General features: G+C 38.6%; 1 long non-coding RNA gene across 2 annotated transcripts; it reads left to right on the top strand.

Moving 5' to 3' along the window:
- The first annotated feature begins 10743 nt into the window (after nt 1–10743).
- Nucleotides 10744–20547, top strand: LOC106985267 (uncharacterized). Of its 2 annotated transcripts, XR_008296040.1 has the most exons (5): nt 10744–10763; nt 14239–14424; nt 14526–14652; nt 15810–15982; nt 20341–20547. It is a non-coding gene; the product is annotated as an uncharacterized LOC106985267 (long non-coding RNA). The 2 variants fall into 2 exon arrangements; XR_001431868.3 differs by lacking the exon at nt 15810–15982.
- The last annotated feature ends 3625 nt before the right edge of the window (nt 20548–24172 follow it).

Genomic DNA, 24172 nt, shown 5'->3' with positions numbered 1-24172 from the left:
CTTAAAACAGTTTTTACAAGTTCCATTTTAAGGAAAAGGGAATGTGACATTAAGGGCTATCACTGAACAACAATTAGCAAGTTCAAAGCAATGCTGGGAATATGGCCCTGTGGTGTCTTTTTCACTTCTACTTACTTATCAATTTTCTTATATTTTCATTAGCATTTGGGATTAAACATCTTTCTGAAGTAAACTTTTACCCTAAAAACATTATGTTAACAACACAAAAAATGGTGATATGCTTTTCTTTGATGGGAGATCACAGACAGAACATAAGGCAAATAATAGGAAATTTATGGAAGAATATATCAAGTAAGAGTAAATAATTAGCATCTTGTTGAGAACATTGAGCTTTGCTACTGCCTAATTTTATGAATAGCAGCTGCTCTGCCACGTGATACCCAAGCATCAATATCTTAACACACACACTGCAAGTTTTTTTGTTATTTTTTTCCTCACCCAGGAAAAAAAGACAGGGAATTCAGCAGGTACTATTTCTGGAGAAAAATGACTTGCATTATGAACATCTTCAATTATTTGCCTCGCTTCATATAACTTCCTCTTTCCTCCCTCCCAGTTCTCATTATTCAAAAATCATTTACCACTAAATTTTAGAAAAATAGTTTCTCCTAAAGCAGAAGTGAAGTGAAGCTGGGCTTGAGTCAATAAACAATTATGAGGCTCTCAAATCATCAAAAAGATGCCACCTATGACATATGACCTGTTCTGGTCTCAAGGCGCACGGCCCCAGTTTATGGAGAGTGTAGATGGGGTTGTATTTTCTCTTATCTGGAACTGATGGTCCCTGTCACCTCAACTTCAGAGAGAGTTTTTCTTTGGAGGAACCACAACATATTAGCATTTGGAGGATATCTTGAAGATACACATGAACATCTTTTTCGAAGAAACAGTCTGAAGTTGCTAATCATATTTTGGTGAACAGAGCCTAACGTTGCTGGCTTTCAAGCCACAGGAACCTGGACCATTGTTTTATTTGTGGTTTGGTTGTCATCAGTGACTGCATAGGAGGCTCCAAAGCCTCAGTCCTCAGTTCAGACTTGCTTGCTTATGAGCAGTGTGACTTTGTCAAATCATTGTATTTATTGAAGCCTTGCTTTCTTCATTTATGAAGTATAAGTATACACATTGTGGTTTCCTTTTAAAAATTTTAAAGATTTAAAAAATTGGTCTATAGTATGTGGTGCATATTGTGTGTAGCAGACACTGCCGGGTTTCCCTGCTCTTTCCTAGCCTAAAGGATCCTAAGGTTATTTGGGTAACAGTGTGCCTGCGCTGGGGGATTAGTCATGAATGTTAATGCCACCGTGGCAATCTCGTTTTCCATCACCACAACTGGTTTGTCAGCATGAAATCCGGTTCTGGCTGATGACATGTAAGGGGAAGACTTCTGAGGCTTCAAGGGGAGACTATCCACCCGGAAAGGATAGAGGGGTGAGAGGAAACGTTCTCTCTGGTGTTGGAATTTGCTCTGGAATTTGTTTTGCCATAGCTAACTGGTTGTGGCAAAACTGAGTTTTGCCTAGACTGAGGATACAAAGAAAAACCTAGACTGAGGATTTTTCGTTGCCTAGAAAAACCTAGAATGAGGATGCAATCCCATAGTGTCATCATGGAGCAACCATGGGACTGCCTTGTCCAGCCTTTTATTACTAAACAAGAAATAGCCTGTGTTTAAACTACTCTGAGTCAGATTTTCTATTATTTGTAGCCCAAAGTATCCAGTTCAAGAAGTTGACTGTTAATGATAGGTATTAATCGGTATATTCATGTATACATGTATGTATGAATCAGTATAATATAGATATTGATCAGTAGATCTTAAACTGATATTTAGGAAACTCTTTTCATTGAATTAATAGAAAATAATCCCCAAACTTAATTCCAACTGTAATTCTATAATACCTTTTTTTTAGAAATTGAGAAATTTAAAAAACTTTTAAATATATATATATATATATATATATTTTCTTTCACAGAAGGTCTAATAATCAAATTTAGCTGATGGTAATCAGTTTTATTTTAAAACAAAGCAGACAGGCATATAATCATACACTGGAAGTGTATGGAACTCAGTCACTATTTTAGAGCCGAAGTTTAGGTCATCTTTCTGCCTCTAATTAAAGGGCACATCAAAACCATCTCAAGAACTGGGGTTTTAGAATCTTAAAAAAAGCTACAAAATCACACAATTTCTAGCTAACTCTAGGTTAGGCTCATGTTGTACATTAAGTGGTGGTTTTAATAATTATGGATGTAGGAGGATAGATTCACCCCGAATCACCCATGGATAACAACTGATCTTTTAATTTTATAATTTACATGAAAGAAGGTAGTTCTTGTTTCCCCTTTTAATCATGCAGGTAACATTCACTATACAGAAGCCTAATTTCTGCTGCATTTTCATGTTTGCTGTAGAGATCTTTCTTTTGTTCTGTTTATATCTGACAGAGCACAAAGCTGAGGGAAATATAAAACTTCTGAACATACCAATCCTAGAAATCTGAAATCTTTTTGGGTTTTATTAGACTCTGTGTATCAGTCAGGAATGTGGATTTTCCTTCGTCATTGTCTCAAAAGCTGCAGAGGGTTTCTATCATGTTCTCTAAAAAAATAAGTGAGAAATGGAACACAGGCAATTAATATATTTTATATGTGTATAAATTATATATAAATATATAAATATAAATTATATATGTAAATTATATGTGTAATTTTGTATAATAATACAAAATATTTGTAATATATTACTATTGTTTTTAAGTACCAGAAACTCTAGCAGTTGATTGAATTTGTTCAATAGGTGGCACAATGGAGACAAGGGGATGAGGGGGATGGGCTAAATGGACATTAAGGAGGGCACTTGTGATTATATGTATATGTATTATATGTATGTACATATGTATATGTACATATATATGTATATATATACATATATGTATGTATATGTATATGTATTATATGTAAGAGATGAATCACTAAATCCTACTCCTGAAACCAATAGTGTGCTATATGTTAACTAACTAGAATTTAAATAAAAATTTAAGCATCCAACTTCAGCTCAGGTCATGATTTCATAGTCGCGCTCTGTGCTGGCAGCTCAGAGACTGGAGCCAGTTTCAGATTCTGTGTCTCCCTCTCTCTCTGCCCCTCCCCCACTCAAGCTCTGTCTTTCAAAAATAAATAAATGTGGAAAGAATTGAGAAAAATAAGTAAAAATTTGAAATAAACAAAAAAGTAAAATGTATGAATCTATTTTATGAAGTAAAGACTGCAGTCATCATTAGTCATTCAAAAAGTGATTATTGCATAACTCCTATTTCACGTTGCTCTACATTCAAATCTGTAGGAGCCTTGGAGGTTCTAGGTCCTGGTTAATAGTAAAGATGCTCCAGAAGCCCCTGTTCCCCTGGCTATACTTTTGTTCCTCCAAATTATATTACTACGTGTGCATTAATGTGTGGTTAGGAAAAGCAGTCCCAGATGCTGGCCTCTGTGAAGGCATGAGTGTAGCTCACACTGACCTCACAGTAAGTGTGTTAGGCATGTGGAGTATGAGATGCTGGGATGAGGGGTATAGACCAGCAGTGTGTATGGTTTGGGTTGTTAGGGGGGCATCAGACAATTTAATCACTTCCTTTTAATGGCCCAAATTGTCATGGTCTCTGTTAATTCTCAATTTATTTTAAGCTTCTGATGAACAATCTTACTTTGGTCAACATGTTTTTGACATAAAAACTGAGGGCTAAAATGTAAGTAATTTGGGGGCGCCTGGGTGGCTCGGTTGGTTAAGTGTCCAACTCTTGGTTTCAGCTCAGGACATGATCTCACAGTTTGTGGGGTCGAGCCACAAATGGGTTTCCAAGATTACTAAAGAAAAAACATTGTGAACTGTTACTTTGTCCATGAACTGCCACGGGGGAGTAAGGATACAACTGTGTTCGAATGTAACTGGTTTCTTTTGTAATCTTGTGCATTTTATGTTAATGAATTAAAAAATGTGATTTTGAGAAGGGCCCAGGAGACTTCCCCAGACTGCCTGACAGGTCTATAAGCCAAGAAAGTTTAAGAGCTGCTGAAAGGAAATAGAGCATTTTGTGCAACAGTGGCAAAAGGAATATGGTAATTAAGATAATAAAAGCAGCAAGAGCTACGATAGTTTGGGTTTAGTGCCGATCGGTCCTGTCTCCCCAGTGGGTGGGGGTGAGGCTGGAGCGGGGACAGCCTGGCTGAAGTCTGCTGTCATGGGAGGCTCCACTCATCCTCACGAAGGAGGGTGGGCACAGCACCACATGATTCTGGGAACAACCCTCTTGGAGCTGTTGGATTTAGTCATGGCTAAAAGTGGTCATATTTTTAAAAAAAGAAGCAAATGCTAATGTTTGTCACATTGAGGCTTGCAAGCTGTCACAATTGTTTTTCCTCTGACCAAATTTGACTTTTATTGCATAGTAAAAATATACCCCAAACATTGGGAATATCAACATACTTTTATTAAATACTTTTATTTGTAAAAGAAGACATTTCCTTATGTCAATCCTGTGATACATTTTCACTTTAAGTCTACAAATTGGAAAACAGGCCCAGAGATTAGTATGTCTTGGGTAACCTTAAGTAGTTCAAAGTAGCTCTAATAGTTGGCTTCTAACTTGCTCTGTTCCCTTTTCCTCTCTCTCTCTCCTCCAGCATTAATGCAGGGTCAGACTTACGGTCATATTTTTAGAGCTACCATAATATTCTTCCAAAGAACTTCTAAAGCTATCCAGACTGTTAGGAGTTAAGACAGTTTTCCTCCAAGTGAGAAAATTGCAAATAATGAAAATCTGCTCAAAAGTTATTTAAAATCAAAATAAGATGTTAGTTTTACTTAATGAAAATAGTCATGAAGTGCTATCATTTGCAATGTACTATTAAAGACTGTTGAGCTTTAACTCTTAGCAGGTTAACAATGGAGAAACTTTGCCTTTCTTTTATGTTTCAGGACGAGAATGGGGAAGGAGACTGGCTTAGCATGGCTGAAACATCCTTGCGGGTTCTAATGTTGCCATTTGACTGTTTTCAGTTCTGTCCCTCCCTAGACTTTAAAGGCAGGGGAAGAAGTCTCTGATTTGGAAATCTGAATTGAATTTCATGTTTGCAGCTGCTCAACCTGAAAACCTTAGAATTTTCCCTGAATTTTCTTTCTCTTGCACCCCACATCCGATTTGTCAGCTGATCCTGTACTTTTTACCTTCAAAATACACCTATGCTCCAAATTTCTCACCACTTCCTCTGAGAACCTCTATCCTGTCCCTGTCTCTCACCTGGAGGACCTTCAAACTACTGGCCTTCAAGCTGGTCTTCTGTTTCCTCCCTTGTTCCATTTAGACTGTTTTAAACGCCTTGGACAGGATGTAAGTCAGGTTGAGTTACTCCTGCGTTCAGAGCTCTCCAGTGGCTCCCCATCTCGCTCAGAGACCACCTCATCATGGAAGTCCTTATCACAGCCTACCAGCCCCTGTAGTCTGCCCTGTTGGCTCTCAGCCTCAGCTCCTACTACTTGCCTCTACTCTCTCTGCTCCGCCTACTGTACCTTTATGTCCAAAGCCTGGATTAGTAGCTGGCACATAGTAGGTGCTGAATCAATTTAGATAAATAAATGGTAATAACTCAGATACATTCTGGGCTCATACTGTCTTCTGAAATTGAAAGCAAAATTGGCTTCCATCTTCCATTTTCTGTTTAGCACCTAATACCTCTTGTGAGTTCTGGGAAACTTACATTTCTTTTTAATTTCTCTTGGCTCTGAATGGCTAGTCCTCTGAATTGCCCACTCCCATTCTGTGTTGCGCTTTCCCATTTTCTATTCCCTACTGGCCTGGTGGGTATGGTTCAGATTGTCTCTCCCTGAATTTCTGTGTGTAACTGCCTTTGTTGGAGATTTGGGATAGTGGAGGCTATGACAACACATAAAAAATTAAGTTACAGAACAACACCTAAATTAAAAATTTTAAGTATCTGTTTTCTTAAAAGTCATTATTTTCTGCCCTGGGAAGTTATGGTTTCATGTGCTCAAGCTTCAATGTTCCCGACATTTCCTTGGTCCTACATTTTTCTCTCTGCCAAGGTATGGCTTTCTATCTTAGAGCATCTGACTATCATGACATGCTTTCATTAGGGAGCCAAAATCCATCCTGTAGAATTTTTACCCATTTATGGATAAAATTAGTTTTCCTAATCTATGGGGTCCATTTAGAACAAATAGCATCCCCTTTGCAGTGGTACCTGTCTTCTAGGGCTCTATGAAAGTGTTTAAATTCTGTATGTATTTGACTACAAATAGTTTTCTTAAAAGTACAAACATTCTTCGTATGGGAAGTTGTATTCATTTTGGAAAAACAATATACTTGGTATGGCTTAGGCTTCACATTTAAGCTCATTGGGTACATAATAGGCTGCAGTTTTTGATAACATAGATTTGTAACAATACTCCTATAACTGATCTCTAGATACAGTAAAAACTTTGAATAGGTTTTGATAGTCCAATAGGCATTTTATAAAATATAAAAATATTACATGTGATATGTGAATTTATGGTTTATTGCTAAAACTTACACAGAAACTACATGAAACACCACATTTTGTTGGAAGAAACTTTTTTGTTTTGTTTTGTTTAGAGAGAAAGAGAGAGAGAGCAAGCACGATCCGGGGAGGGTCACAGGGAGAGAAAAAAATCTCAGGCAGGCTCCATGCTCAGCACAGAGCCCAGCAGGGGGCTCGATCTCACGACCCTGGGATCAGGACCTGAACCAAAATCAAGAGTCAGGTGCATAACCAATTGAGCCACCCAAGAGCCCCGTAAGAAACTTCTTATGAGACTTCATGTGCAGTTTATCCAGAGCCTACACAAGACTAGCCTACTCTTGTAGGACCAGCTATTCATTTATTCATTTCTTGTAGAGAAACTTAAGTAAAACAATGTAGGCAGCTTCCCTCCAGTTCTTGGCATTAAGCAACACTGATGATTAATGAACTACAGTGGTAATTGGCTCTTGGTTACAGATGCCTCGGACATTCAAGAAATGAGACTATAATGGATGGAAATATCTCAGTAGTTCAACTAGTGCTTATTCACTGAGGGATTAAGGTGACCTGACATGCTAGGATAAGCCTGGTTATATAAAATTGCATATGCTGTTTTTAGCTCTCCTTTGCATGGCAGCAATTTTTTTTCATTAAACAAAAATCTTAGAGCTAGGAAGTATGCCAAAGAGAGAACACTATGAAATAAGTGCTATCAAAAATTCTTGAAACCCACCTGTTAGTCAGCCTAAGAGAAATAGTTCTTCATCATGGGAACAATGTTGCCTAATACTCTGCTGCTATGTGAATGGGCTGCGATGTTACGTTCTGTCAGTCTTTAGCCTTGTAGAGGTCTGTGTTCACGAGAAAACCCAGGAGAGCGCAGTAGTGGAGTCCTGGGTCCTCTAAAGAAGCATCAAGTCAAGAATCACTGTTCATGACCATTTTACAGATACATCAAATGCCCGGTAGACAAAGCATGCCTTTTTCCTTATTAAATTTTGCCAGCTTTGTACTTGGATTTTCCTCCTTCAGATTTCAAGGTCCCTATATATTCAGATTTCTCATTTTAGTCTTAAACTTTGCCAGTATCTGACCAATTCATGTCCACCCACCTGCTTTTGCCTCAAGGACTAGTTTTCCACAAGTCTCTACTCTCTTTCTGGCTTCTAATCAGAGACTGCAAATCTGTGTAGTCTGGGGATATGGTGGTAAGCAAGAGAGCACTCTCTGCACATGAACCGGTGGGAGAAAGGTTTGCAAATATGAATATTTGGATTGTTTTTGGAAGAAGGGATATAGTTTAGCATGGCACGAGGTGTGTGGATGCATACCATGCAGTGGCCTCTAAATGGTAAGCTATGCCATATTTAGGGGCTTTAGTGTCACTTGAAAGAACTTGGTAATATTTCTCAGCTGAAGTTTTCAAGTAGGACAGTGAAACATGATCAGATATTCATGTGTTTTGGAAAGATAGCCCTTGTGTTGGTGCAAAGGACTTAAGGGAGAGGGAGGAGCTTGGAAGAGGCACTGGATGTGCCTTTTCATTAGTTCACTGCCAAGATCACAAGGTCTTAAATTAGGAAGAGGGCATAAGATGGATGGGAAGAAGATCTGAAGAGCTATTTCTGTGGTCGAATAGGCTGGCATGACACATAACAGAGGTAAGAGAAAAGGTGAAGAGCTGAAGCTAGCCCAGAGTGTTCTAGCTTGTGGGACCAGGAACGATGATGGGTGAGGTGTGCAGGACACGTGGAGTTACAGAAAATTGTTGAGGTTTGGAAGTATTGAGTTTGAAGGACTATTAAGTCATTTTTCTGCTAATTAATTTTTGACTAGCAGGTAGGATTTAGGGATGTGGCCAAGATGAAAGATAGAGGAGACGATCATCTTACTAGGAAATGTCTTCTCCAATATAAGCAAATGGTCACTCCTTGGGAAGGCAAGTCCAAGTTTTGTTCACTTATGTGTTCTCAGCCTCTCGCACAGTGATTGGCATGAACATTACACTGAATAAATGTTGAGTGAAATGTTGTGTCATTTTTACCATTCCCCTGCTTTTATTTTTTTTTTCCAGTTCTCTACCAAATGCTTCAAAGAAAAAAAAATGTTAACCTTAAATATTTGACCGTTATTTTTCTCTACCTACATTGGAAGATACATTTACACGCTGGAGGCAGAAAAGATTGGAAATTATTTCCAACATGTTGGTTAAGAGTATTCTAGATTTTTTTCTTTTCAGTCTTTCTAAAGCTAGCTTTGTTTTTCTTCATATTATGATTAATCACTTCTGCAAAGGCTTGGAGTTTATCACAGGTCCTTCAACTAAATTAATTTTATTGTTTGGCTGAATGCTATAGCAACACATTGAAAAAAGAAATATTCAGTTATGTAATATTAGGAAAAGATTGGTTTTCAACAAAACATGTAGCCCTTCTAAAATAGAGTCATGCTTAAGATAGTAAACTAGGTTACATATAGAAGCAGTTCTTTATTAGTAGAGTATTTAAGGAAAGATTTTTGAATTTATAATTTTTGCTTGATAATTAAAAGTTTGACTTCATCATCAGTTTTAGCCTAATTGTTCTGTAGCCCAAAGTGACTAATTTCAAGGTTTATAGTGGTGATGAGAAGGGGTGCAGGGAAGGTTTAAGAATTTTTGTTGCTTCTTGACTCCATTCTGTTACTTGCACATTATCTTTCTGTGTTTTTAGCAATTCCCAATGATTTTTTTTCCTGAAAAAGTATTTTTTATCCCTAAAATCAGCTTTTAAGAACTTTGACTATAAAAATAACTTTGGAAATGGCATGTGGTATACTGTGGTGAGGAATAATTGGAATAGTAATTACCCACCACTTGTAAACTCCTTGAACAAAGGAACCGAGTCTTTGTATGTGTGTGTTGATGTGTATGTGTGTTGCAGCATTTATGTCCAATAGAGGATATTTGTGTAATATATATGTACTATATGCATGCTGAGTGTAGGGGAGAAAATAGGTGGCCATTGAATAGTGATTGTATGCAGCCTATCTTCAGAAGCAAATACTACATTTCATTGGTTTCAGGAAGCATCCTTATTTCTTAATGTAGCTCTTGAACCAACGACTTTCAAAGCTGTTCAGGAGGATACCATTGGTAAAGCTTGTTTTCTATCATTTCAGTCTGAGAATAACATGGTATATTCAAACTGGCAGACCAAAGTTAGAGATCGTCTATTAACTATTCTTTGTTCCCCTGGTGAGCAAGTCAAAGATGCAGAAGACTCTCAATGTCTTTTCCTTTCACATTTTCTTTTCTATTCTAAGCCAAATGTCACACAATAGGGAAATCTGAGCATTGATAGTCTCTCTTCTGAAGCATAAGCTGCACCAGTATTTTTTTTTTTTTCCGTCAGGAATACCAGTCAGGGTTGTTACATTCCCTGGGGGCTCTGACCACCACAGGATCCATGCCTGTGTAAGCAAAGAAGGCAACCTCCTCTTGGGAGTCATATGCCATGAGGCCCAGTAACTCCATGCATTCTAAATGTGTCAGAGCACGAAGATGTCAGATTCAGCAGGGAGCTGTCCCTTGTCACTCCTTCTCATTTCTCTGCTCTTCATCCCTGTGGCTGCCTTGGAGGAAAACATAAAACCTTCCAGACTGTTTCTAATTGCATAATCCCAGGTGGGCAAAAACTGCTCCTTCTCTCCAACTAATGATCAGTTTATGATCTAAGGGAGGTGGGTTGAAGGTCCTGGTTATTTTTTCCTTATTGGTGTCAGCACAGATGCTGTGCTCATTCTGGTAGGTGTCCGGAGAGGTCTCTCCCTAAGGCACATGACAGAAACAGACTTGGACTGCTTTCTGAGGACCAATCCGGGAAGTTTTTCTTTCTTCCCAGACCTTCAAGTACTGCACCAAGATTACCTATGGAGTCTTTCAAAAGGAAAATAACTCTTTTGAACAGAGTGAGCTCCATTTCTCCACTGTATTTCCTCCCCTCAAGTGAATTCTGTGCCCTCCTTCACTGCCAGGCCCCTGGACCTGCTGCCACTCTGTGTCCTGCCCCTGCCCAGGCCCTCTTCCTGGTTCAGGCACAGAATGCCAACCTGACTCCCAGCATGGAAACAAATTAGTTTCTGATGGAAAGGGATTTGACTCAGAAGGAGAGAAAATGCTTTGGAAGCCTCTTTACCACCAGGTAAGACTTTGGTGGGACGATTGGGTGGCTCATTTGGTTAAGCATCTGACTCTCAGTTTTGGCTCAGGCCATGATCTCATGGTTTTGTGAGTTCAAGCCCCACATTAGGCTCTGTGCTGACAGTGTGGAGCCTGCTTGGGATTCTCTCTCTCTCTTTCTCTGCCCCTCCCCTACTCACGCTGTCTCTGTCTCTCTCAAAATAAATAAAAAAGCTTAAAATAATTAATAAAAGACTTTGGCTACACACCTTTGTTATCCTCATGAGGAAACCTCACAAATGCTGGCATGGTTCCTCTTGCCTCTTGTCTAAGCCTCTGCTTCTGAGAGAACTAGGGCCTCTGATCCTGACATGGCACATTCTGTCACCTGGAGATGAGGAAAGGCATGGAAAGATAAACCCATGAAAAGTCCTGCTAGGTGTTCCTGGCTGGGGGCTCCTCCCCTGCAAAGAGCAACTCAGGGATGATCTCCTTGTTTCCACCACACAGAGACCAGCTCCCAAAGGGAGAAGCCACCTAAGAGGGTATAGAAAGGCCAGAGGCCAAATGATGCCTTAACTCAGAACTTCCTTTTGTTTTCTCTGTACTCTGAAATAATCCACTCCCTTCTGCAGTGCCCTAGTTGTGTCCTTGGAGCCCTTTCTACCTTGACTACTATTAGAACTTCTCTTTCTCCTTGGAGGTGGATGAGGTGAGAGAAAAAGAAGCATCTACTTATTTCTGGAAGTCACTCATTCCAGTCAATACCTTTCAAATGATTCCATGTTTCCCTGTTTGGGTGCATACACCAGCCTTTGACATAGGCCTGGCCCCCTCCTTCTTTTGGGGTTTCATGACCTCAGCTGATAACACCTCAGGCGCTTCCCTGGGCTCTTGGTTCCTGGGTGGGTCCTATGTGTCAGGATTCCCTGGGAGAAGCTGAGTGCTCCTGGGCACGCCTGCCTTCTGCTCCTACATTCTGGTCTCAGATGTGGTGCTGCCTTGAAGCTGGAGAAGGAGTTCAAAGCACTGGTTTCCCATGGGCAGGAGATGGGATGGGTGGGCCACAACTGTATTTCCTTTCGCACAGCCTAATTTCTCTGCAGTAATTCACAGTGACTTATTCTTGCCTCTGCGCCATCAGTCAAGCTGTTCCTCCTTCCTGGAATCCTTTTTAGATTTTCAGATTTGATTAATCTCTCAAGGCTTTTGTCATTTTACCTTCAAAGGACTATGGTCTCTTTTGGAAATTTAGTGGTTTACTTCATACTATCTTCTACTTGTGTTCAGTGAGACACCCTTGAGCCTTATTCTAATTCTACACCCCCTGCCTTATTCTATTCTGCACCCCCCTCCCCCCCGCCTCATATTGGTCAAAGTTATTTTGAGTTATTTGCAGAGTTACAATGAATACACCTGGCCAACACTTCCGATCTTTTCAACCTGTAATCTAAATGTCATTTGGGACCCAGGCTACTTTTTAGGGATCTGATTACAGTGAATCAAACCTACTTCCCCAGCCGGTGATAGTCTAGAACTCTTCCTACAATTGCTGAATGTCTGGGATCACGTCCTCATTACCTAGATAAGGCTGCTTTGTTTCTTCTGCTTCTTACTCTGGTCTAGAGCAAGGGTTGGCCAACTATGACCATGACCTGCAGGTTGAATTTGGCCTACTGACTATCTTTGTAATCCCGCTTTAATTAAGAGTGGATGTTACGTTTGTATATGGTTGAAAAAATGAGAAGTACAATATTTTGTGAAACATGCAAATTATATGCAATTCAAATGTCAGTGTTCAAAAATAAAGTTTTATTAGAACAGATACGAGCCATACCTATTCATTCACATATTGTTTATGGCATGATACAAGGGCAGAGTTGAGTTGCTGTGACACAGACCATATGACCTGCAAAGCTTGAAGTACTTATTATTTGGCCCTGTTAGAAGAAAGTTTGCTGATCTCTGGTGCAGAGGCAAAGACCAGTCTTTCAGTATTCCCACAGAGATTCACTCCCATCCAGGCTTTAATAATTTCAGTAATTATTATGATTATGATTCGGAGAGAAGTTACACTGCTGACACATTCCTTTTCTTTTTTCTTGGATCCACACTCCATTCTTTCTTTTCGTTTTTCTGCTTGACCCTCTCCCTGTCTAGAGTATCTGGCAAATTTGTCTCTCTATCTAACAAAGCTCAGTTTCACCTAAAACGTTATCTCTTGGAATCTTACCAGTATTCTCAGAGCACATTTACCTCCAATGAGGAAATCTTTCCACTTGTTAATAGAATTGCATTTCTCATCTTACTATATAGTTTTTTGTGATCTTAAACAAAAAGCATGGTCTCTAATTTTTGTTTGAAGATTTATTAAAATATTTGTGAAGCAATATAGCTGATAACTAGAGTCAAAAAGTGTAATCTATATGTTAAGTTTGCCAAGAAGCATGGAGCATGGTAAGGCATAGGAGGTGGGGGATGATGAGAGCTTAAAGAGATTCCTGATTCACTCAAGGTGCCACAACTGGTGAATGGTGGTAGTTGTTCACCTAAGACCAAGACTCACGTTTCCTGACCCCCATTATGCCACACTAGCTCTCCACATTTCTTTTAACTTTCCTCCTAGCAAAGAATAATGAAAACAAGTACACAAATAAGCAAACTCAAAATGTTACGTATTTAATCAAGTGGAGCCACATGGTCCAATGTAATAATCCTGATGTGATGCTAATGGTAGAAAATTATGCAGGAGAGAATTACAGGTGAATTACTTGAGATGGCCATAGCATTCCTGTGCATGCAGACAGGTAGACAGAGTGTCCCTTCTGAGATTCCCTTGTTAAATATCACAGCACCAAAGATAATTGGCTGTGCTGGACTGCAAAAGCAATAATTATTCTATCTCCTAGGATATTCTGCTTTTTCTGTTTTCCCACCTCATCACTAATTTAAGGTAACTTGATGGCATTTAAGTAGGAGAAAAGAATTTGTATGTAAATGAGGGAAAGGGCAAAAATTGGCTATTAAAGTCCTTTGGATTCTAGAAAGCTTCAAGTTTGATTAAGAAACCATGACTTTACAAAAGCGTTTAAAATATCTGAAGAATTTTTTCCCATTAAATTATTTTATTTTGAGAATAATGAGATTTTTATTCTAGAGTAAAATGAATCCTGCAGCAGCTTTGTAATAAAAAAGCAACAAGGTGAAAAGTGTCTGACAACTTTGCCTACTTGAATTATACATAGCCTTATATCATCATATTATATTAGGGGGTAGAGACATTTCTGCCAATTTGTTCTTTTTTTAAATCTGACTTTTGAAATGATATACACATATGTGATGTGTGTGTGTCTGTACATGTGGCGATAGAAATAAAACATTATAGTGTTATAAAGTAGCAAAATTATGATCAGCTTCACATAGATACTTTGGAGCTTTAAAATCATGTAAACAAATTACATGGTTAAAATAATTCATGTTAACGCTTATTATTGAAGGTGGACACCAATAATCTCTAAGAAGATGCGAGGTACCTTATAGTTGTAAACAATTGTAGTATCAGATCTTTTAAAAAAGAACACAGCAGAGACATCAGTTCAACGTTGGAGAAATAGGAAAGATTTCATGCCATCAAATCAGGGAGGCTCTTGAAACATCGCTGACGTCCTAATCTCCTTTTTCAGGTAGGAAGGGGAGAGGAGGTGGGGGAGAGCAGACTGAGTGAGAGCTTCAGTTGATCAGTAGTTACAAACACTTGATACTGTGCTTATACATTCTGTTTTAGGTTTTTAAACATCTAAGAATACCAGGTAAATTTATCAGTACTTATCTGGCAAAGAAGAGAGAGGGAGAGTATGTATGTGCATGGAGAGAATAAACTCTGCATAAGTTTTCCAGCATCGCATGGCAAGGTGAGGGACATTTAATAAAATTAAAAAGGAATAAAACTTAACTCTTCTAACTACTATTTATAATGCTGCTATTGTTAACCAACTTTGACCTTGATTAAAGAGAGATTGTTAGGTGTCCTCTTATTGGAAAAAATACACTTCTGAATTTGTTCGCTGAAGGTTTTACTTTGTAAATCAGAGGGATATACGATAGATACGCTCCTTGAAATCCTTTTGCTTTATTCAATACATTGTATCAATTTTGTATAGATGTCAACTTCTTAGATGTGTGTATATCATCAATTTTCACTGAGTTTTTGGCATTATGTTACAGATTTTGTGATTATAATGTTACCCTATTCTCCAGAACATGAACGTGAATCTCAAGAGTAGTTATTAGCTAAATAAGATTTTGAACAAAATTAAAGAGCATGGCACATTACTTTGAGTTATGAAGGGTGTTACTTGATATCTTTGTAATATCAGAAAGAGTGGTAGGAAATACAACAGGGGTTCTTAACGTGTGTGTGTGTGTGTGTGTGTGTGTGTGTGTGTGTGTGTGTATGTTATGGACAGGATAGTAGGCAGAACAGTAGTCTCTTAAAGATATCCATATCCTAATGCCTAGAACCTGTGACTATATTACTTTACATGGCAAAGGGGACTTTCCAGATGTGATTATGATTATCCTGGATTACCTGGGTGGGCCTAATGTTAATGACAAGTTTCCTTGTAAGTGAAAGAAGGAGACTGGGTGGTCAGAGAAAGAGCCACCATGATGGAAGCAGGGACTGGAGAGATGTAATTGCAGGCTGGGTGCAATGAGACAAGACGTGTGTTCCTCTCTAAAGCTGGAAAAGATGAGAAAACAGATCCCCCTGTCAGCGTCCAGAAAGGGCACACTCTGCTGACACTTTGGTTTTAGCTTCATGACCCTCCATTTTTGACTTATGCCCTCCAGATCTATAAAATAATAAACCTGTGTTGTTTTAAGCCTCTAAATTTGTGGTAATTTGTAACAACAGCAAATGGGACACTTTAGGGCAGTCTGGTGAAACCTGTAAATCCCTTTTTAGGATAATATTTTATCTATTTATTTATTTATTTATTTATTAAAAGATTTTTTAAATGTTTACTTATTAAATTTTTTTTAAATATTTTTTTTTTATTTTTGAGAGAGAGAGACAGAACACAAGCAGGAGACGGGCAGAGAGAGAAAGAGACACCGCCTACAAAGCAGGCTCCAGGTTCTGAGCTGTCAGCACAGAGCCCGACATGGGGCTCCAACTCACGAACCATGGAGATCATGACCTGAGCCGAAGCCAGTTGCTTAATCGACTGAGCCACCCAGGTGCCCCAAATGGTTATTTATTTTTGAGAGGGGTGGGGTAGGAGCAGAGAGAGGGAGACACAGTATCTGAAGCAGGCTCCAGGCTCTGAGCTGTCAGCACAGACCCCAATGCGAGGCTCCAACTCACCAACCACGAGATCATGACCTGAGCTGAAATTGAATGATTAAACGACTGAGCGAGCCAGGTGCCCCAGGATAATATTTTAAAATGCATAAAATAAAACATGTAGGATTAAAAAGGAAACCAATTGTATTAAAATGCTTTTGCCATAGGATTAAACAAGTTTGTGATATAGTAATATATGTGCTTCGATATTCATGTATTAATTGACCAGATAAACAATTTAAAATATAGACAAGTTAAAGTTCAATGTTATCTTTTAAATATTTGTCAGTGTGAAGGCTAACTACTCGTGGACCATGACCTCTTTATGTTCCACAAGCAGTGCTGTCCTATGGAGGATTAGGAATTGAAATTTGATCTACCTAGATATGAAAAACGTCACCATATAAGTTTTCATCTTTTTCCACACTTGGTCAACAAACAAGTGCAGATGCAGAACACTGGAAAACACAGTCATTGTCTGGGTATCTATGCAAATACTAGATTTCGCTATTAACTGAGTAACTCTGAGATGAGGAATTATCCAGTAGTTTGGCCAGCTATGTTGCGTGAGCATCTTTATTTATTATTTTTTAAAGTTTTTTGTTTAAATTCCAGCTAGTTAACATATATATAGTGTAATATTAGTTTCAGGTGTACAATATAGTGATTCAACACTTCCATCCAATACCCGGTGCTCATCACAGCAAGGGCACAAGCATCTTTAAGCAGGAAAGTTGGGTGCAGTCAGGAAGTGGTTTAATAACTATCATGATATCAAATTAGGCATGAGCATAAATAATATTTTGAGATATCTGTCACTGCCATAGTGTGATATGAAAATATGTCCGTTATTTGTGACAAAATGACAGGCATCACTGATACTTCTTTCCTACATTTAAAATTGAATGCATTACTAAATTTCACCTAAAGTCATTTAAAATAATAAAGATGTATTTTTTCGAATCCAAGTTCGTGGACTCTCTCATTCTATCTATGGGTCCCAGGTTAAGAACCCCTAGAATGGAAGCAGAACAATGAGTGGTTATATAGGAAGGAAGGAGCGATTCGTTTTCTTCCTTTTCACTCTAATTTTGAGGGGAAGGATTATCTTTTTTATGAATGTAGATCACATTATAATACAGGAAACACACAGGGCACATGACAGGTCTGTTTTACAATGATCTGCCAGCTCCTGAGGGTGCACCTTAGAGTGGATATGGTTAAGTAGTCCAAGTTCTCTTCTTACTTGCCTTCTTTTTCTTCCTTAATCAAAATGTTTCTTCTCTTAGGGAGACAGGTAACTTTATTTATGCTCTGATAATGAGAAAATCACATTCTATGTCATAAGAAAGAAATTAAGTGGGAGGTGAAGAATGGAGATTAGGTAGATACTTAGATCAGATCGCTTATGCAATGATATTTATTAACACATAATATGGAAATTAAGGAGGAAATGCTATTAAGGTGTCTATATTATCATTTTCTCAAGGGAAGTTATATAATCTATTTTCGCATGAACGTCCTGATACCACAAACCAGTCCGACATCTGTTACTTACAGAACAGACATCTTGTCCTATCAGGGAGTGGATTGTATGGTCCAAGAGATCTTCTACAGCTTTAATTGTTTCATCTACCTTAGAGAGTACAGTGAGTGCTCTCCAAACACTCAGATGGGTCTCCACTGATTCAAAGAGTGAAGTTCCCAGTGTTTAAAATTCAGAGAAACAAAAATGGACTCACTGCCCACAATCCTTTGTAGATTTAACATTGCTCATTTTTCATTAGGGAAACCCTCTTCTCTGTATGAAATTAGTGCTCTTATTTAACTTGCTGTCATGAAGACAAATTGAGCTAGTCAAAAGGGTAGTAAAACAGACCTCTGTTCAGATGTAGTCAGTAAAAAGTCCAGCTATGTTGGCATTTTGCAGGGTGTGCATTAAAGTAAGAGAAATGATAACTTGTGGAAGAGCAAACCAGGCAAAACAGCCATCCAAGTTCAAGAGAAAGTTGAATCTGGAAGCAAGGTCTGAGCTTTTTCAAGATGACAAGTAAAATTGCACCTGGATTCTGTGACCATGGTGGATTTGATTCTATCACTTAGCCATGTGGGACCGAGGTGAATCTCACAAGGTTTTTTAAAAGGACCCAAGGTGTATTATGCCAAGTGGGAGTAGATAATAAATCAATAGCTAGATGCTGCTGTTTATAATGGAAGTTGTTAGTCATAGCAGAGACTTTGGATTAATTTTCGGTGTAAAAAAAGCCATCAGAAATAGCTGACTGATACTTTTAAAACCTGAGGTGAAGAATGTCTTGTTTGATTAAAGACTGAAGGGCAGAAGTAATATTCATCATTGTGTGAACGTTCCATTTTAAACAACTGATTTTTTGTAGATAATCTTAGATTTAATGTATTTTGATATTTTTTTCCTGCCTCATTGACCAGCCTCCTTCATTTGTTGTTGTGTATATGCATTTGTACATGTGTGTGGTAGTGTGTGTAAAGAAAATGTGGACTTATGAATGTGAATTTCAAGTTAAGCAGGGCTATTAGGTATATAATGGACATATTGATCAGTTCGGAGTGTTTTACAGTTATCTGCTAGGGTTCTTGGAGTCCATGGAGCTAAGCACAGAGCTCAGGCTGGATCCTGAAACATGCATAGCTCAAAGCCTAAACATTCCTTGAAGTTCATAAACACTATTTATGACTATTATCATAGCACTCCAATAGTTACAAGGACCCTTGGAAATTCACCAGTATGTACAAGTGGGCTGGCTATTACCCTGTAGGTTTTAGACATGATGCCAGATTCATGAACAGGGGAGCAGGGGTTAGGAAGTAAAACACCTGTGATCAGGCCCTAGGAAGCAGAGGAGAGAGAAGGTAGTGATTTCTTTTTTTTTATTTTTAAAGAAATTTGTAAAGTTTATTTATTTATTTTGAGAGAGAGCAAGCGAGTGGACAAGCAGGGGAAGGACAGAGAGAAGGAGAGAGAGAATCCCAAGCAGGCTCTGCACTGTCAGCACACAGCCTGATGCAGGGCTCAAACTCATGAACTGTGAGATCATGATCTGAGCCAAGATCAAGAGCTGGACATTAACCAACTGCCCCATCCAGGTGTTGGTGATTTCTATGTCATACATTACTTGGTTAAAAAAAAGAGAGAGAGAAGAAATCAGTGCTTTTCATTTTGACATGACTGACTAGGTAGTGTTAACAGGAGTGCCTCAAGCTGATTATGTCAAAATGTCCATCTTTGTCCTTTTTGCTGTTTTCTGGACGTCAGTTATTTCTTTGATCTTTTGGATGAGGAATCAAATCTTTTATCCATCTTTCATCTCGTTGTTTAATCGTTTAATATTCAGGAGATAAATAGTGAACATCTGCCATGTGCACCTTCTAAGCATTATGGATACATGATGAACACAAGATCTCCTGCCTGCAAGGAGTCTGAATTAAAGTTGGGGATGTACATATACAATTTCTTTTCATTTAACCCAAGAGATTCTGGCTGGAGGCCTTGTTTTTAAAGAAGGGAACTAACATTTACTGTATTTTGACTAGAAGCCTTTATATTCATTATACAATACTTAATCCTTGAAAGAGTCCCCTAATGGGATGGAGTCCCCTCAGCACATCTACCAGTAGCCAGTAGCTCTGAATTGATTTTTAGACAGACTGAGGGTTGAATCTTACTTCACTGCTTTCTAAATGGATCTTGGTCAAACTACTTAACCTTTCTGAATACCAGTCTCCCCAATCTAATAAATTAGTGAAATTAATAATCTACTTACTTCACAGGGTGAAAATGAAATGAAATAAAGTAATTTAAAATATTGAGCCTACTGTCAGAACTCAATAAATGTTTCCTCTCTTACATTCTTCCTATTTTACATTAAAATTAAGGCAACTGTTCATCTTTCACACATGGCCCTCTCAGGGATAGAGCTCCCACAGCACATGTATCATTGGCAACACTGGAAAGTATCCAGTGGAAATAAAGGCTTATGATCAATGGTCAGGTCTTGTCTTCATCCTATCAGTGCTCCAGGGACACACAACTCCTGCTACGCTGGGCATGAAATGATTTAACTGTTATGTTCTGTGCTACTGTTAACAGGGGATGTTTAATAGTGTAACATGGGCAGCATCATCGCTCTGTGGGAACAGGAAGTTCATTCTAACTCACTTTCTAAAAAAAAAAAAAAAGAAGTTTAATTTTCTTCTTCTCTTCCCTTTTTGACAGCAGGAGGATGCTGATTTCACCAATGAAATAGCTAATAAGAGCACAAAAGCAGACATCTCAAAAGCATTCCAGACTCCAAAGAAAAAGAGAATGTTCAGAAGAGGCTTCCAACCTGCTGGAATAAATCCCTTTGAACCTAAGAGAGGAAGAGTTCATATAAGCCACACTAAAAGTCAGAATTTGTTGTTTATCAGCATGTTTAATAAAATTAATAAATCAATAAATTTAATTTATATTATTAATATTAATTTATATATTTTATAAATTTACATATATTTTATATATTAATATTAATATTATTAATATTAATTTATAAATTTAATTTATATTAATAAAATGATAAATTAATAAAATTTATTTTGAAAAGTGTATTAAGCAGTACAATAAAATAATACCTATCTGTATTAAAAAATCACACTATAGATTTAGCCTGTTTCATACTGTTGCTGGTCCTGCCAATATACACCTTTGTTCACTGCTTTTAGATCCTTGAGATGACCTTTATCATCTAAAATAATATGCTTACGCTTTTATTTATTGTTTCAACAGCTATAGATGGCGTCTCTTAACACTCTGCCTTATAAATGGGAATTTAACCTTTGTAATTCTTATTTTTATATCTTTTTCCCCCTCTTGTTAAAGTCAACCTCATACACAAAAAGGCAGAGGAGGAGGTCATCAGGCAAAGAAGTCAGGAACAAAGGTTTAAAGAAAATACGACTTTTTAGAACAGGTGTGTTTTCTCTGGCTTTTACTTCTTTCATTGTCTACCTCAGAGCCCTCAAACTTTGCTGTGTGTGTATAAGAATTAGCTGGAGTGTTTCTTCAATATGTAATTTCTGGCATTCAAACTGTAGATATTCTGGGTTGGTATCTTTGGAGCAGGTATGGAAACCATCGTATTTACCAAGCACCACAGGCAATTTTGAAGCAGGTTGCTCTCAGAGCATGCTGTGCAAAATATCAGATTTTCCTTCCCCTTGGTGATGAATAACTTTTGGCCCAAGAGAGCAGGAGATGCCATTCCAAATGTGAGCATGTGCATTCTAAACCTAGTGGAATGGCCACTTTTTCTTGAGATCATACACAACCATAGGGCTCTGGAGTTGTTGGAAATAACTGGAACTCAGTGGATGGAATCTAGGGAATATATCTGTAGTGATGAATATTATCCACCACCATGCACAAATTTATGCCTTGGGCTGATAGATAGCACTATGTCGTCCTGCACCCTGAAGGAGATCTTTCAGTGAGAACCAATGGCCTTAGGAAGTGGCTCACCTGGTCTTTGTGGTGGTAACTGGAGTGCTCCCCAAGAAGACCGCTGACCTGATCGGTTTACTGAAGTCTAAAAAAGAAATTGAGGATATTTCCCCTTCAACAGAAGAGATGTTGGAGCTAGTACACAGTATTCCAGTGGCATAACTCCAGGATACTAGGAGAGATGCCACTGGAATTTCCCTTTAACTGTGATGCTATGGCAGATATCTTCGAGGCCCATCCATCCCTACTTTTGGATGGGTCAGGGCATACGATAAGGAACCTCACTTCTTTTGCATCTAACTCCAGGGACAAATTACAGAGCATAATATATCTTTGCTGCTGCTCAGCATAGCCGAAAACAGTGAGGGTGCAGTCAGGAAAGCAGAGTCACTGTTAAGGGCTCTGAATTCAGGGGTCTTCCACAACAGCACAGATGTTGAGGAAGCGAAGATCCAGAAGAGGGCGCTAGAGGATCAGATAAAGAATATTAGCCAGCCTTCCTTAAGTCCCGGTGTGGGTGGGGGGAAATAAATAGGAGAAGCCCTGTCTGAGGATTCCACAGGCAAGAGGTCTTGGCTCTGATCCTTCTGTGCCGGAGAGATGGGGACTGTCGATCAGATATGAGCCCCTAGGAGAGAGAGCAGTACTGGAGCCGCTTTAAATCCTGTTCAAGAGGACTCTGAAACGGGGTGGACTCCTGAATTTACAGACAGAGAAGACCAAACGTGCCTGCTGGAGAAAAGTTTATTGCTGCTGTTTCTGTAAGTGTAGACAGTTGTTCTCAGGCTAAACTGAAGTACCACATGCCAGCCAAGGAAAGGAATCAGGTTTATTCCCCGCCCCCGCCCTCCCCAGTGAGGGGTCACCACAGACACCTGCCTCTAGAAACCAGCACCAGATGGCACTTGTTCTGCCTCTTACCTTTCTTTCCTCTGCTCCAAACCCAGAGGGACGCAAGTCAGAGTTGGAAAACCAGCTGGGAGAAGAGGTAGTGAGGGAGGGAAATAGAAAAGAAGTTGAATATAGTTCCATTATAGCCTCCTGAGCTTGTTGAACCCAGGAGGGGCAAGATGCTTTAACTTTAAGTAAAAGTTCAGACTTTTAGAAAATTGCACTAGGCTGGATACATTTATTACTATTCTTATGCTTGAAATTGAACGGAGGTCCTCTTATTCTCTAATAGTGATTGAAGACGCTATGGACTTTATCAGTGATTTCTTACAGGGGTAGGGAAAGAACTAGTCTCACAGTGTAAGCTTAAATGGCATAGGACAAAGAATAAAGTTATTTCCTGATTGAGTCCTAAGGGTCTTGAATGTTCAGCTTAGCAGTTAACTGCCTTGGTTAAAAAAAAAATCAAGCAACACATAGTAGGTAAACCAGCTTATCTTGACTTTATTTACTTTAAAGGCAGTAAGAAGAAAGGACTTTCTGAGTTTTGGGAAGATTTTGCTGAAGTAAGCAAATACGGCTATGTGTAATTTTAGGAGTATCAGATAATACAAATTGAGTCTTGTTGCAGAAGAAAAACTTGTTCAATGGCACTGGGGCTACTGACTGCCATGCCTTCAGTCACCGCTTTGTAGTTTTCAGAAAGTGCCTTTGCCTCCTTTGAGACTTTCCTAGCAGAACAGCTAAGCCTATGACAGGAAACTTCTACTGCTTTGGGGATTTCAAAGACTGTATTGTTTTGCTGTGTGCATCTTTCCCAGCCTGTAAAATTCTTGCAGCTGAGATGAAATGTCTCTTTTTCTACCCAAAAATGTAGAAAATGAAATCACAGGGTAATGTCATCATTTTGAATTATTTAAACCCCAATCTCCTTTTGCCTGAATTTATAAACTTCCGTATGCTAGTGAACTATTTAATATAGAGTTGAAAATGATATGGCTTATTCAAAATAGGATAAAAAAATCTTAGACATAAAAGTAGGAACAGAAATAAACTGGAATATGATTTAAAAATAATCCTAATGTCTACCCTCGGAAGTAATCGTAATTCTTTTTCTAACCCTAACCCTAACTCTCCAAAGAATCTCTGGGAAAGGATTCATTCTTGTTACTATAAACATTTTAGTTAACCTTTACATTTTTGAATGCAAAGAAATTCTGAGAATGAAGCATTTTGGTGAACTAAAATTGTTTTGCTAGTGCTTATAAGCATTGGTTTTTATTCTTGCACTAAATATAATCTCTCCAGGAGTGAATCAAAAGTGACCACGTGAGAAAAATCCTGGAAAGCTGGTTTACCTGTGCTCGCTGTCCCATGTGAAGTGGGCACTCTTAGGGTTAAAATACTAGTAAAGCTTCTTGTGGTATCTACAGTATGCAGGTCTACCCTTAATTCCAGACAAAGGAATTTACTAGGTTTTCATCCAGGAATATGACCCTAAATTGCCCTATTCTAGCCTTTTAAAAATGCCCATTTGAAAGAAGTGTCCATAAGAAAAGACCATCTCAGGGAAATAATTGACATCGACTCCTCAGCAGGCTTTAAGTTGTGCCCTTGAGTTGGATTCTATGGCTGAAAAGCAATGTACTTGGCCATCAGCTTTGCCCTTTCCAGACGC

The sequence above is a fragment of the Acinonyx jubatus genome, chromosome B1, assembly GCF_027475565.1.
Source record: "Acinonyx jubatus isolate Ajub_Pintada_27869175 chromosome B1, VMU_Ajub_asm_v1.0, whole genome shotgun sequence".
NCBI lineage: Eukaryota > Metazoa > Chordata > Mammalia > Carnivora > Felidae > Acinonyx > Acinonyx jubatus.
The sequence above is the reverse complement of the archived record's forward strand: the minus strand, read 5'-3'. Positions and strand labels throughout refer to the sequence as shown.